This window comes from Camelus dromedarius, chromosome 19 (assembly GCF_036321535.1).
Source record: "Camelus dromedarius isolate mCamDro1 chromosome 19, mCamDro1.pat, whole genome shotgun sequence".
Taxonomy (NCBI): domain Eukaryota; kingdom Metazoa; phylum Chordata; class Mammalia; order Artiodactyla; family Camelidae; genus Camelus; species Camelus dromedarius.
In genome coordinates, this window is record NC_087454.1 from 26463165 (window position 1) to 26479479 (window position 16315).

General features: G+C 48.8%; 1 long non-coding RNA gene across 1 annotated transcript in view; it reads right to left on the minus strand.

The window, feature by feature from the left end:
* The window catches only part of LOC135318582 (uncharacterized), a 61363-nt gene that overhangs the window by 21022 nt on the left and 24026 nt on the right, over window positions 1–16315 (minus strand). The window contains exons 3-4 of the long non-coding RNA XR_010376748.1: window positions 7760–8088; window positions 2701–2814 (exon numbers count right to left, since the gene is read on the minus strand). This is a non-coding gene — a long non-coding RNA (uncharacterized LOC135318582). The remainder of the gene's footprint in view (window positions 1–2700; window positions 2815–7759; window positions 8089–16315) is intronic.

Below are 16315 nucleotides of genomic sequence, written 5' to 3' on the forward strand. Positions count from 1 at the left end.
CTGGTTCCAGGAACCTCACAGATAACAAAGTTCAAGGATGTTTAAGTTTCTTCTATAAAATTGCACAGTATTTGCATATAACCTACACACTTCCTCCCTTATAGTTTAAATCATTTCTAGATTACTTATAATACCTAATACAATGTAAATGCTATGTAAATAGTTGTAAATACAATGTAAATGCTATGTACATAATTGCCTGCGTGTGGCAAGTTCAAGTTTGCTTTTTGGAACTTTCTGGAATATTTTTGTTGGACTATTTTTGATCCTTGGTGGAATCCACAGATGTGGAATCCACAGATACGAAGGACTGACTGCATACAACGACACTGCCAGTTTGAACTAAAGGGGACAGAAAAAACAAGATGAAATGAAGGAAAACGGGTACTTCTTAGATAAGCCTACAGGACTGGATTATAGAGCTATTTGACTGTGAACATGTGCTATTCCTCAAGAAAAGGAGACGGACCCCAAAGGCAATTCAGAGACCATCAAGACCAACCTCTAGGTTTCAACAGGCCAGACATCCCCTGACTGAAGCCTAGGGGCCAGGGCTGCCTTATGGGGTGTGGACAAACTGTGGAGCCTCTGGGGCAGGGCCACAGAGAGTCTTAGGAATATGACCTCCACTCAGCACAGCTGCTGAGAGGGGACTCCTGCCAATGGATCTGGAAGGCAGAGCTTTGAACCAAAGAGGATTATTTTTAGGAGTGAAGACCTAGTGGAACTTCCCTTGCTAAGTTTTGACTTGCCTGAGACCCATTACTCTTTTTTCTTTCCTGTTTCGCCATTTTGGAATAGGAATGCCTGGAAGCACATATCCTTTCTGGATCCACAAGTTCACAGCTGGAGAGGGATTTTGCCTCAGGATGAATCATATCTGAGTCTCACCCATATCTGGTATTTAGATATTTAAGTGAGACTTTGGACTTTAGCCTTAGATTTGATGCTGGACTTAGTTAAGGCTTTGGGGGGCTGCTGGAATGGAATGAATGTATCTTGCATGCAAGAGCACAAGTCTGGGGAGCTAGGGCTGGAATGCTAGGGGTTGAACATTTGTGTCCCTGACAAATTTATATGTTAAAGCTCTAATGGGATGGTATTAGTAGGTGGGGTCTTTTGGAAGGAATTAGATCACCAGAGCAGAGCCCTTGAGATGAGATCAGTGTCTTTATAAGAAGAGACAGCAAAAGACAGCAAAACGGAGACAGTCTGCAAGCCAGGAAGAGAACCCAACCACGCTGTCATCCTGACTTTGAACTTCTAGCTTCCAGAACTGTGAGAAATAAATTCCGAATGCTTATGCCACCCAGTCTATGGTGTTTTGTGATGGCAGCCCCAGCAAACTAAGACAGTTGTCACTATCTGTTTAAGTAACTGTCCCTGAAGAATATACTGCTAATTGCTTGAGTTATTATCCCTCACAGGGACACTGGAATTCTAGGGTCTAAACCCAAGCCCCAGGAGTGAAGTGCTCATGATGGGCCTTTGAGCCACGTCGTAGTCAGTGGGCAGGGATGTATTTGAGGGAAGAGGGAGGAACTGCCACTTCCTGAGACAGCCTCCCCCCACTCCACCATACCAGCACTCTCTTCCACCCACCCCAGAAGATAGTCTTAGCTCTAAGTGCTGAAGCCCTGCTCTCTGAGAAGGACCTGATCCTTCAGGATGCCAGGGTATTAAAGTCTCTGAGGCAGGAGTTTTCCATCCTTACAGCCTCCTTCTGACTATAAAATTAGACCTGCCTATTTCAGAGAGCCATCTGGCAGGCGGGAGGAGTAGAGAGTGGGCTCTGACCCCTCCAGGGATGCCTGGCGTAGAGACAATAAGGAAAATCATCTAGTGGCTTCTATGCGTTTCCTTCCCCAGTTTCTGCTTTAGTATTTTGGAAGAAAAAAAGGCATTCTGGTGATGAAAGTGCAACCTGCTAGGAGAACACGGCTACCCTTGGAGGGGCTGGCTCCCTGGGGAATCCACGGTCTCCCAAGCTCTGCGGGGCTTCCTGGAGGCTGAGCCCCTTCAATCTCCTGTTCATTTGGCGCCTCCCATGTGTGCTCCAGTGTGTGAGCCATGGGGAGGCAAAGATGTACAGGAAACACCCCCACCCCTGCCAGGAGCCCACAGCTTGCTGTAGGAGTCAGCCTTGCAGACAAATCATCACCAAAGGGTGTGAGAAGTCCTGTGGGAGAAATGACAGAACAACGGATGCTGAGGGGATGCAGAAGAGTGGAAGGAAGTCCTCCTGAACCATTAGGGAGGGCTCCCAAAGAGGAGGGGAGCCATTCATACAGGATAGGTCAGAGTTCACAATGCAGAGGAGGCTCTGAACACAGCTGAGGGGCATGCAGGTGGGTTGGCAATAGGTAGACCAGACACCCAGGCAGCTGCAACATCCTTGAGGGCCTGTGGGCAGCACTGAGCGGTTTGGATTTATCCAAAGTAGGTGTTGGGAGCCATAAGATTTTCAGCAAAGGCAGGGGGTAACTTCCCCAGTGAGGGACAGCATGTGCTCACCTGAAACCTCAGCTTTCCCAGGAAGGAGCAGCAGGGATCTGAGCCCTTGGACCATCTTCCCTGGGGCCTAGCCTCCCAGGATGTGGGAGCCTGGTTGATGCTGGTGGCCAGGGCCTTGCAAGTCCCTTCAGCCCTGGACCGTGTTCTCTGTGGATTTGGCCTGCACGTGCTACCACACTTACATACCTTCAAGTCATTCCAGAAACCTTCGGTGCAGCTTCTCCGTACTGAACCCAGTACGGCTCAGGTACTGGGTTCTCTTGTGACCTCAACACGTGAGAACCCAGGAATAGGTGAACTCTGAAAGAAGAAACAATTAATTGACATTAAGAAACTTGCAGAGGTCCCTGCCCCCCCACCAGGCTGGAGAGTAAAGCCAGAACTGGGTCCTGGGTGGGGCAAAGGTGGAAAGAGGCTAAAAGGTCCCAGGCATGACTCTACCCAGTCAGGGTCAGGCTCTGAAACAAGGCATTCGTGTTCCTTTTTCTCTCCTAGGAACATCTACCCAAAAATATACATATACACACATAAAGGAGACCAGGCCACACCCAACACAAGTCTCAACCAAGGGAACTTGCTGCCACCTTCCCTGCTCTGTCTGAAGGGACTCTGACTTCCCAATAATCTTGCAAACAAATGAGCTTGACTTTAACTCCATTACCAGGGCTAATCTGTCCCGACCCCCCTGATTCGTGCAGGAAATGGGCTCATTCATTATGGACAGCATATGTGCTTTGCTGAGTCTTCCAGAGGGTCAGTTACACGGTGTGCTGCGACACTTTCCTAAGCAAAGGGAAGAGCTGAGACTGTCTCCCAGGAAAGGGTAGGACCCGAAGGGCAAAGTGCTAAAGTGCAAAGTGATTCCTCTTCACCCCGCTGCCCACCCAGCGGACAGCTCTGGGCCCTTCACTCGCCAACCCCGTAATGCGCTCATGGCCAGAGCAGCATCTCCCTGGGCAGCTCCGCAGTCATTCTGTCTGTAGCCCTTCTTGGTTTACAGGCAGGAGGATGTGGAGTCTCAGGGAGTGAGTTCAGAGGTATGAGTTCGTCTAGGGCAATAGTTCTCAACCTTCAGGGCACATCAGAATCCCCCAGAGAGCTGAGAAAAACTCAGATTGTTGGGTGGGCCCCACCTGGAGCCTCTGATTCACAGGTCCGGGTGGGCCTGAGAATCTCCTTTCTAACAAGCTTCCACATGATGCAATGCTGAAACTGCCAGTCCAAGGACCACACTTTGAGAACCACTGGTCTAGCTCTTCACCTGGTACCAGAACCACCCTGCAACCTCCCTCACGGGTAATGCTAAAAAAACTACACGTGCTTCTTCCTCTTAGATGTCTTCTTCCGCTTGCCATTCTCTACTGTATTTTATTTTGTCTGCCTGCCCTCCCAGATTGCCAGTCCCTAGAGAACAGGATCTGTGCCTTAATTACCTGTTGATTCTCAGGAAAAAAAACTTAGCAGAACTCAAAGTGCTTGGACAGCAGAGGCTCTCTTTCTCCAGGAGGAAGTGGCATTGGGTGGGGTTGGTCCCAAAGAGGCACTGTTACTTCTTCATTCTATATGCTGCTATAGTGTCTGGATTTTTAAAAGGAGACCGATTCATGTATTTCTGTGTGTTTAAAAAACTACGTCAAGAGAATGCCAAGATAAGCCAAACACTGGGAGAAAATAATTACAAAAGACACATCTGATCAAGGGCTATTATCCAAAATGTATAGAGAACACTTAAAACTCAAAAATAAGCAAAAAAAAAACCCAACTAAAAAGTGGGCCAAAGACTTTAACAGATGCCTCAACAAAGAAGATATACAGATGGCAAATAAGTATATGAAAATATGCTCTACCTGTATGTCATCAGGGAAATACAAATTAAAACAAGATACTACTGCACACCTATTAGAATAGTTAAAATCCAGCACACTGACAACACCAAATTCTGGGGAGGATGTGGAGCATCAGGAACTCTCATTCATTGCTGGTGGGAATGCAAAATGGTGCAGCCTCTTTGGAAGACAGTTTAATAGTTTGTTATAAAACTAAACATACTCCAATCATACGATCCAGCAATCGTGCTCCTTGGTATTTACCCACAGGAACTGAAAACTCATGTCCACATAAAAGTCTGCACATGGATGTTTATAGCAGTTTATTCATAACTGATGTCCTTTGGTAGCAACCAAATGGATAAGTAAACTGGTACATCTACAGAATGAAATATTATTCAGGGCTAAAAAGAAATGAGCTATCAAGCCATGAAAAGATACATAAGAGACTTAAATGAAGAAAGCCAATCTGAAAAAGCTCTTTACTATATGATTCCAACTTTATGACATTCTGGAAAAGGCAAAACTGAAGACAATAGAAAGATCAGAGGTTAGAGCGGAGAGAGGAATGAATAGGTGGAGCACAGAGGATCTTTAGGGCAGTGAAAATGCTCTGTATGATACCATAATGAAGGACACGTGTCATCATAAATTTGTCCAAACCCACAGGATGTACAACACCAAGAGTGAACCCTAAGGTAAACTATAGACTTTGGGTGATAATGATGTGTCAATACAAGTTCATCAGTTGCAACAAATGTACTACTCTGACGGCTGATCTCAAGGGGGAGGCTGTGTGTGTGTGTGTGTGTGTGTGTGTGTGGGAGCGGGGAGTATATGGTAAATCTCCGTACCTTCCTTTCAGCTTCACTGTGAACCTAAAACTGTTCTTAAAAAAAGTAATTGTTTTTAAAAAAAGAATGGATAAAGGACGATTCCTTTGACTGAAGCATCCTCTTTAAAGATACTAACTCTGCTATCCGACAACCCCACTGAGTCCTAAAATGTGTTTAACTAATAGCATTACTAAGCACCAGGTGCTGGGGAAAAAGCTTTAAATACACAGACTTATTTAGTCCTCAGAACAGCCATGTGAAGTGGGTACTATTCATCATCCCTGTCCCCCATGTGGGGAAACTAAGGCACAGGGATGTTTATTACCTTATTCAAGCTCACTTGTCTAATTAGCAGTAGGGTTGACATTCACCCCTGGAAGATTAGTTTCGGGGTTTGTGTCTTGACCTCTAGAAGGGCTGTACCATGTAAGTTATGGCCCTCTGGAGCACGGTCAAAAGATGGGGTTGTATTTATTTATATTTAACTCACTTTACTCTAAAGAAGATTTGAGGGAACTGCTACCTGATTCTGTTATCCAGGGCTTAAATTGCCTAGAAATGCTACCTTTAATTACATTTGTGCTAGAAACATGATACAGAAACATAAGCTCAAGCACATGAGCTTACAAAAAAAAAAAAGTCTTCAAAGTAGATGTGATCAATGGCTTCTGAGATTTCCTGTTCATATTGGTTTCTCACTGGTTAGACAGGCATGCAGCATCAGGTAGAAAAGAGGAGGAAAAATTTATAGGGGGCAAACCTTAAATATAGATCATTCTCTTTATTAACTTGATTTCTTCTGTGAATTGGGAAGAGCTGCATAATTCCACTGAGCGGAAAAACCCCTTGGCCTCACTCTCAGAACCCCGGAGTTCCTTATCATTGGAGCTTGAAGTGTCTGGACTGGAGGGCATTTCAGGAGCTCTTCATCTGAGGAGCTCAGGTCCCATCCAGCCTTACTGAGTCAGCATCTTCAGGGACTGGGAAGGGGAGGAGTCTGGCCTTTCTCTCTCTTTTAAAATGCTCTGCAGGTGATCCCAATGTGCTGCCAGGGCTGAGAGCCACCAGGAAGGTCCCATACAGTTTTAAAGTTCTGATTCTCACTCTGAAGTCCCTGTTTTTAAAAAACAAAAACAAACAAACAAAAAAAAACCACAAAACTTTGTGATCTTATTCGTTTCCCAGAGCCCTGGACCTACCTTTCCCAGGGACGGTGCTTGGTTGGTTTGGAATTTAATCAACTCCTTGGAAGCGAAGCCTAGCTCCCCAGGGGGCTGCTGGTTCACCTCCTGTGAGGCCAGTGGGTATATTTATGGTTTCTGATTTTATTTATTTCCCCACCTCGGAGCTGTTCTGCATACAGAGAACTCCAGCTGTCTGCAGCAGGCATGGCCAGGGCCGCCGTGAGCAAGGCCAGGATGGATAGTGGAGTTAGCCCAGCCCGCTGGCTGAGGAACAGGTCGCCTTCCTGGGGATGATTTATGTGATACGGCAAGGCCCTGCCGGCACCCAAACGTCTCCCCCATGAGCTTTCCCAGGGCAGGGCTTTGGGATGGATGGGGCAACATGGGCCTTGCCTGCAGGAAGCTCCTGGAAAATTCTGTTCTGACTTGGAGAGCTCAGCTGTGCCCATTTATCCCTTTGTCTCAGCGCCAACCTAGAGGGCATCAGCCGCAGCTTATTCTAATGCACGTTTTCCTCCCTCCCCCCACCTTCTCTGGCCAAGGACTAGTTTGGAGGACACAGCCCTGGGGAGGTTGAAGGTCTGGGTTGGAGACCACAAAGAGGGAGTAGGACCATCATTTGCACCTAATTTCTATTTTTCATGCTCTCTACCTGACTTAACACCCACTCCCTTTCCCTCTGCTTCCCTCCCACCACCCTTGCCAGGGTCCTGCCAAGGAACTGGTCTATCAGTCACGATCTAAACAGGAAAACAGAAATCAAATTCAAATGCACAGTGGAGGGAAAATAATGAGGGGGCCTGGTTACACACATGCTGGGGGAGTCAAGAGCCAGAAGTAACCTGGAAATGAGCAATCCTGAGAAGCCCCTGCCAGCTCTCAGGCTGGAGAGAGAGAGGGGAGGAGCGGGGGTGTTGACGGAGCCTGGGAGCTAGAGCCACCGGGGACAGCTGGGACCGCGACGGCCTCTAGACCAGGAGCTGGGCCATAGCTGCTCCAGGCGGGGAGAGAGAACCCCGGATCCCGCTGCTTCTCTCCTGACCCTCCGCTTCCTGACGCCGCCGGGGAGATGAAACCCGGCCAACATGGAGTGTTGGGGGAGGCAGCCTGCACCGACCAGCCCTCTGAGATGCAGGGCAGCGGAAGGATTTGAGAACAACAGGTCCAAGACCAACACAGTGGGATGTGACCAGCCCACCCTCTACCCGCTGTGAGGCCACTTAGTCAAGACCCCACAGCTAGTTCGGGTTTGGGCTAAGGCCTCCGCGGACTGCCCCAAGGCTAGGACCCGACGGTGGGGCCTCCCAGGGTAAGGCATAGCAGGCGTCTTTAAGACCAAGAGCTGCTTTGGAGGCAGGTGGCTGACGAGAAAGGGTTGACTGTGGTGATAGTGACTCACCGAGCTTTTCTTTCTAGGCTCCGGCCACGTAAATCCGTGTGGGAGAGACGATGCCTCGCGTTGACCAGCCCACCACTCAGCCAGAGCCCACGGCGAGGCTGTATCTCCCAGCCTCCATTGAGCCTAAGCGGAAGGGGTGGGGCACGTGACCAGTCCCAGCCAATGGCGAGTGGGCAGGAGCGATGTGGGTCTCCTCCAATCCAAGGCACGTAAAAGCAGGTGTGAGGGTTCCCGTAGTCCTTTTTCTGCCACAGTCAGCCGGGAGCTGGCCAGTGCTGACACGACACCGCAAGACAGAGGCAGCCATGGTCCCTGTAGAGTTACACAACCTACGACCAAATGCATGTGTGAGAAAATCTTCATTGCATTAAGATACTGAGATCTGGAGTTTTGTTTTTATTCTGTTTTTTTTTTTGTTTGTTTGTTTTTGTTTTTGTTTTTGTTTTTGTTTTTGTTTTACCGCAGCATACCTAACATTAGCAAAATACAGTTGCTATATGCTATAATGAGTCCCCCTGTCACATCAGCACCCGTCTTCTTCGGCTGGCCTTCCACAGAGCAGCCCTGGTTCCATGTCCATGGTCCTCACTGAGACCGATCTCCACAGAAGCCAGGGACTGCCTCGGGCATGACATTTTCCCCAAGCTAGCAGAGTGGCTGGTGCAAAGGGGAAAAGTAGCTTTGACTATACATGGATGAGTGAATCGCAAATGAATAAAAGAAGGACCAGAACTAGCTTCTGGTTTATGCTGGAGCACTACAAGGAAAACATTCAGTACAAGGGAGCCAGAATATAATTCAGGAGAAACTTGATGGATTAGAAAAATTATCCAATCAGGACAGGTGAAATACAAGGCAAGGATTTTAGAAGTTAAGCACAAGCCCCGCCAATTCAGGTGGAGGCGAGGAGAAAACCCAAGGGGGCCCAGGATCGTAGGGGACCTGATAACATCCTCAGTGAAGGGCCAGCCTCCACCACTGGGAGGGCCCAGGAAGGAGAAAGCAGCACACGCAAGATAGGGTGCGATCATCCCACTGCACTTGGCCTTCTCCTGGCATCTTATTTTAGCTGTCACATTTAAAAAGGATTTGGAGGTTCTGGAGGAGAGCCAGAGCCAATAGGAGAAATGATGAAAAGTTGGAGGAAAAAAATAGAACCAGTAGGAAAAGCCTCCTGGTGGGGGTGTAGGAGTTAAATGGGGCTGAGGGAGGCAAGTAGAGACTAATGAGACTCTCTCTAGCTTAGGGGGACATAACTAGGGAACCTGGGTTATGTTGCAGCAAGAAAGACTCAAGTTTGACTCCAGGCAGCGAACCTTGGTTAAAAGGGAGTGATATGGAGGACTGGAGGATGTGACTGGGCTTCTGGTGAAGTCATCACCTCCCTTGGCTGTCCCTTCTTCTCAGGACACTTCGGTGGGCCCCTCCTTGGTTCCACAAAGGGCCAGGCACAAAGGGCGACTGGGGAAAGTGAGGTCTTAGAGGTGTTGAAAGACAAGAGGTCTGATAATGTCACCGGTGTCACATGATAAGAAAGAAGAGCCTGACCAGTATCTGCCTACCCTGGTTTATGGGTATGAGTCAGGGGGCTGGACCAGATGGCTTTTGTAGGTTTGGAAATTCCTCACATGGCCTGGAGAAAGAGCACTGTTTCAGTTTTATACTGAACACTTTCCCCTCAGTCTTATTCTGTATGGCTATATCCCTAGGAAATGTCTTATGTCTGTTGGAGCAGTCGGCATGTTCTGAGCATAGCCCTGGGACAGGCTTTAGAGAAGGGGCCATGGAGAAATAAGGAAGCCTCATGGATCCTAGGATGTCAGGGCAGGAAGGATACTGGGAGGACCAAGGGGCTTTCAAATATGATTTTCCTGCCAGAGAAAACTGATCCAGCCCCCTAGCTGAAGGGCCTCTCTATTCTCAGGCATAGGTCAACATCTGAGGAGGAGACACGCACTGGTATCCCTCTCTCAGTTACCCACCTAAAAGATCTCTGCTCCATCATTCTGCCCTTGAGGCACCTCCACGTGGCTACCTCTTGCTCTCCACAAGGGGGCAGTCTCTGGGGTTCTTCTCTTTTCTAATGATTTTACGCCAAACCACAGCCCCTACTTGGGTCTATGGAGGTAGAAAGAGCTAATACAACGCCCCCCTCCCCTACTCACTTATTTGCTCCTAGGGACGTTCATTGGTTTTATGTGGGCCAGTGTCCCACCTGACTCCTACCCTCTTTCTCTGGCCCAGATGCTGCAGCCGCCTCTGTACCTGGCCACTAGAGGGCACCATGCCATCACCACCACCCTAGCAATCCTGCCCTCTCCTATTGCCCCTTTGTAGAACAGAAGGACCCCTGTGTTGGCATGGAAGAACCAACCAGGAAATCTCAGGATAATCTAAGAGCTTAAATCAAAAGGTGTAAAAGGCTGATAGATAGATAAAAATAAAAAAATATGCACCCAGTACTTTGCCAGATGCCACAGATTAAAAAGTGACCAGCTCACTTCTCAGTCCTAAATGGGAAACAAAAAGAAATGTAGCCTACTGAGGGAATCCCCAAGAGGGGCCCCTGTCCCCAGGCTGTGGCAGGAGGCTCAGGGGAGATTCCTGGAGGAGCCAAGTCTTGGAGGATGAGCAGGAAACAGCCAGGCGGAAGAGGAAAGGGCATCCCAGGGAGCAGGAACAGCTGAACAGAGGTTCAGGGGCATGAAAGTTTTCAGACAGGTATGTAGGGTACTTAGAGCCATACCATAGTCTGGGCAAAGGGACTTCCCTTTCCTTGCTAGTCAGAGAAAACCCCAATTTTGTTACCCTAAGAGCTCAGTGGGGATCCCAGACTTTCTCTATTCTCCTCCTCCTTCCTGGGGTGGGGTGGGGGGGTTGGTGTCACTCTGTCTTCACTGGTACTCAGGATGCTGACCTCCTGGTTTAGGTATTTTTTATCATTTTCAGTTTGCTGATGAGGAACCCAGGGCTTAGGGAGACATAGGACCTACCCAAATTTGACAGCCATCGAGTGACAACGCGGAACTCTCACCCAGGCCTTCTGACCCCAGATCCTATGATCTGTGCTGGCTAGGAGAAGGGGCAGTGCCAAATGCTGTCTCTCCACAACAGCCTATAAGGTTGGCATTAGCCATTTTTAAGCAGATTTTTTTTAATGGAGGCATTCTGATTATCAAAGTAATGCATGCTCATTATTTTAAAAATCAAACAATATAGAAATTCACACTATTGACAGTAAAAGGCCCTCATGATCCCACCTCTCCCTCCCCAAGATAACTACTATCCATGATATATATTCTTCTAGACTTTCCCATGAGGTTACAAATGTGTATCATTGGATATTTTTTAATGGAATCAAGCTTTTCTGCAATTGGCTTTCTTCACTTAACAATCTTGGACAAGTTTTCAGACCCGTAAACACTGCTCTATAAGGCAGGGTCTCTTGTAACCCTCACTTATCACTGAAGAAGCTGGGCTCAGGGAAGGTTAGTTGCCCCAGGTATACAGCCCACAAGGGACAGGCTTGTCAGCCCCACCAGGATCGGGGCATCCATTGGGGATCTACCTGCAGCTACGCCGCCCACTCACCACTTTTCTCCCAGCAGCCTTGGCACCATCGTCAGCCACTGGGAATTTTTAGGGATGAATTTCTATGTTCTTTGTAATAGATAGGAATCTCCCAGCAAGACAGCCTGAGCCTTTTGGGTAGTGTTCTGTGAGTTGATAAAGTTCTGTCAGTTGAAAATCAAGGCTCATCCCTGTTGTATCCCGATGATTCCTTCTTTCAGGAAGGCAGCCTTCCAGCAGAAGGTGGGAGTGGAGTGCAGCAGTGCAGACCTGCTGACCTAACAGCCTCCTGAAATAGCCCTACAGGCACCAGGGGGATTCACCAGGAACATCCCTTTGCCTCTCAGGACTCAACATGTGGTCCCAGCATCACCAGGATCTGGTTAGAAATGCAGAATCTCAGGCCCCACCACAGACCGGCTAAATCAGAATCTGCATTTTCACAAGATCCCCAGGGGATTCCTGTGCAGAGCAGAGTTATGAGTAACATGACTTTGGCAGTGTTTCGGAGCCTATCAGGCCAGCCATGGCTTCTTTTCTAGACATTTAGTTGATGTGCTCAGCATTAGAAGCTTAGTAAGAGCTAGCAATTACAGGGAAGTTTCTATGTGCCAGGCAACACTGCAAGAGTTTCACGTGTATTAACTCATTTAATCCTCACAAGGACTCTCTGCAATGAGGTACCATTACTATACTGATCTTACAGAGGAAGACACTGAGGTGCAGAGATGTTTCATAACTTGCCTGAGGTCACATGCTAATATGTGGGTGAGCTGGGACCCCCCAAGCCAGGCCCCCAGGATCTGAACCACTACACCCCACTGCCTGCAGGAAGATAAGCCCATCTAACATGGAGCTGTTCTGACAGACACCTCCCAACACTTGCCAATACATCCTGTTCTAGCCCTTCCTGCCTTCTGCCTCCCCAAACACTGATCACCTACGAGAAGCCAGGAGACTCAGCACTGGTGTCATCGCTGCCTTCACAGCGATGATGAGACCAAGAAGTAACAGCAGCACATGACATGTGCAGTGCCCTCTATCATCCATTACTTCCCTTTATCCTCCCAAGAACCAAGGGAGATGAGACAGGTGTCATTTTCTCCATCAGACAAATGGGCAAAGGAGGCCAGAGATGCCAAGCAACTTAGCCAAGTTCATACAGAGCTAAGACAAGCAGGTGGGCCTCCTGGCTGCCTGAACGCACTTCTTTCATCTCCCCAGGCTACCTGCTTTTCTAGAAGACTCCATTCCAGTCTCCCCACCCTGAAGGCGGCCCACATCTCCTCCCGATGCTTCCGCACCTCTGTGGAGAAACCTGGTCCCTAATGGGGCCTCAGCCTCTCTCCCAGGCTGCCTCCTGCCTGAAGCAATTATAAATCACGGCATTTTCCCTTCATTCAGACCTGATGTTTAATTCATCGCTATTCTGGCTGCTTTAATGCAGAACATTTATTCAGCGAAATAGCTTTGTTTTGTCTCCCAAGCTTTATTCTGTTTAGAATACCATTTCCCTTCTATGGGATGGGGTGGGGGCTTGCTATTAACCCGCTTCCAGGACGCCCCTCCTCCCATTCCTTAACAAGGGCCCAGCTCTCCCTTCTGTGGGGACCCACCCTGGGGCCATAAGTCAACTTCTCCTCCTGACAAGGAGTTCAGACCTTTCTGTCCTTGGTCCAAGCACCTGACATTTCCCATTTCTTCACTCTCCCTCTCTCCCAGGCCATATGCCTGGTGTAATGAGTTGCCTGGCTCCCCGTTTCTTGGCTCCCAAACCCCACAGCTGGGCAACTTAGCCACTGAGGTTTGGGGCTGCCTCGGGTTCAGGGCACAGGAAATTGGGGAGGGTGGCGGTCCTGGGCAGGCAGCACAGCTGTCACGTCATGCCCTGAGAGCTCCTGCCTCATGTCACTGACCCCATCTGAAACTTCTCCCACTCTAGCCAAGTCTAGAAGCTTGGACTCCTGTCCGTATATGCTGATGCCTGGACCCCACCTTCTGTGACAGACCTGGATGACCATTTCTATCACCCTGGATGTCAGCATATTTAAAGTCAAGAGAAAATGGCAAAGACTGCTAGGTGTCTACAAAATATCCATTTTTCCCCCTTTGTAGCAAAAAAAATCCCTTAACTGAGCACAGGGCTTGAAACTCAGCTTACATATAAAACTATATTCCCTTGTAGCCAAGTATGTGCATATGACTAGGTTCTGGCCGACGAGAGCTAAGTGGACAGGTTACGTGAGACTTCTGTGAAGCCTTCCTAAAAAGGAGAATGCACAATATTCTTTTTATTTATTTACTTATTTGCAATATTCTTAATTTCTTTTCTCTTACTTGCTAATTGGAATGTGGCTGCAAAGGCTGGAGCTCTAGCAGTCATTCCGGACTATGAGGTGGCAGCCCAGGTGCCTGAAACTGAAGATCCACCCTGTATGTGTGGTTGGTTCATCTCTGAATTTCTTTTACAATAGCAGTAAGCTTCCATCTTGTTTAAGTTAGTATTATTTTGTATTTTTCAGATGTAGGTAGTTGAATGATTCCTAATCGATGAAGACAGCCATTTACCTGTTTCTCAATCTGTCAGATGGGAACTGCTTGCCTGCCAGGCCCCACTGCCTGAACCAGTTTCTGATACAGCACTGATGGATGTGATGTCTGAGAGGAATGAAGGACAGGAGATACGGTGGAGGAAAAGAGGGGTCTGGGACACAGGATGAGATGTATGTGGGTATAATTCAATCTGTTCACTTTACAGATGAGAAGACTGAGTTTCAAAGAGAATGGATCATTAGTCCACAGTCACAGATTCTACCTACCCCTCGGCTCCCTGTAGGGAGAGCTTGGAAAACATCAGAGAAACGCTGGCATACTCTCCAGTCTTGCCACAGGCTGGTCCCGACTGTAAGAATCAGTGCTTGCCACGACAAAGTTCTCTCTGTTCCCTCTCTCGTGAGGTGCATTTATTTATACAGCACCAGACTTCTCCTTATTATCATACAAAGCAGACGCAGGGTAAGAATCAGTCCCCTCTGGGGTGAAGCTGCCTGGTAGGAGGTGAGCTGCTTCCACCCTGCCTGGCGCTGGAGGAGTGCAGTTTCCATTTTTCCAACCCAGGTTCCAGGGTCTTCCATGGACGGTGATGGTTAAGCACAGGCTTGGAGAACAGGCTGTTCTGGTTCGAATCATGGCTGTGCCAGGTACTGACTGCGCCACGTACTGACTGCATGACCTTGGGCATATTGCTTAACCTCTCTGTGCCTCAGTTTTCTCACCTATAAAAGAAGTGATAGTTTATGCCCACCTCCTAAGGTTACTGTGAAGGCTGAACCCAGAGGAGGTGTTAGCTATTCCTACTGTCCATGAATTCCAGATTAAGATCACCTTGCAAGAGAGACTCTGACTTGGTCAACATTTTGACATTTGGCTCGCTTTTTGCCTTATCACCGGATCACTGATGGTTCTTCGATGGCAAGAGGCAACTGTCTCACTGGTCTTTGTTCCCCAGTACTTAGAACAGTGCCTGGCATGTGGGAGATTTTCCAGAGTAAGAATGTGTTGAATAGAGCCAGGTGGAACTGGGTTACTTCCTCATTCTTCACATGAACATCCCCTCCTGTTCTCTCTCTGCCCTCTTCCTTTGTCCCTCTTTCTGTCTCTGTTTGTCTCTCTCTCTGTCATTCCCTTCACCATCTCTCTTTTTCTCTCTCACACATCCTCTCTTGCTCTTTCTTAATCAGCCTTTCCCACTCCAGCCTCCAAACTGGCATTTGTACTCTTTTCCTGGGCCTCCCACCCCAGAAGCACATCCTGGTCCTGCTCCAAACTCCTACAGAGTCTCCATCCCATTGTGAGGAGGCCTCCCGCTCTCAGCCATGCAGACACTCAAGCGTCAGGGCTGGAGGGGACCCTGCTGTTCCCGCTCGATTCCAACCTCTTCACTCTTCAGATGAGGACACTATCTCACGGTCTCATGGCCAGTTTGTCCCAGAGCTAGGATTTATAACCTGGGCTTCCCACCTTTTTGCTATGTTCTCAGCATTCCCTGAGGCAGACTGTGGAAGCATGTTGTGGGAGACCCTGCAATGTTTGAGGAATGAATGAATGAATGAATGAATGAAATCAGGAGGGACAAGTTGCTCCAACAACAGCACATCTCTTTCTCTGGAGGCCCTCGTGACCTCTGGCCCCTGCACTGCCAACATAAGAACAGATAACAGTGGGGAGGAGGCAGCCCCTTTGTGCCCAGGGGTCTCCAGCAGAGGTCTTGTCTCCACCGCTCATGTAGGCAGTGCCACCTCCCCTCCAACCACATTCTCTCCTGCACTGGCTCCCGTGTGCATAAAGGCCATTTTCTTTTTCTTTCTTTCTTTTTTAAAATTACAGGCCCTGCCTTCCCAGGGGGTGCTGGGGTGGCCCCTTTCCCAGAGTTCCCTTGGCAGGACCCAAGGCAGATCTGACCTGCACACTTTTCTCCGAGGCCTCACCTGGCTGGGTGTCCTGCAGGGCCTCCTCCCCTTCCTCGGACTTGTCGCTGCACTCCCAGACCTCTTCTTGCCTTCGGGGGTCAAGGCACCTTCTCTGACTTGAGGTGTCACATCCCCTGCTTTCCCAGGAGTTGGGGCTACTCTTCCTCTTGGAGACTCTTTGGCCTCAGCTGGTGAGGCTTTGACCTGAGGTGGTTTTACTGAGTTTCACCTCTGCGTCCTTCTGCAGGGACAGGGTCATAGCTGCAGCTGTTGACCTGGCCCCAAGGCCACTTTCACTGTTCTCCATGGAGTGATCTTCAGAGGCCCCAGGCCCTTCTCTGAATTAAGCCTCATTCCAGGAGCTGAGGCCAGGCGCTTGTCCCTGTGGCTTGCTGTCTGCTCAGAGCTGCTGTTCTGGCCTCAGCACTGCCGGCAGGAACAAAGGGATTCCTGTGGGGGCCCTGTAGCTTGTTGCTGGCTCTGCAGAGGTGGTGCCCACCTCTCCTCTCAAGGAAAA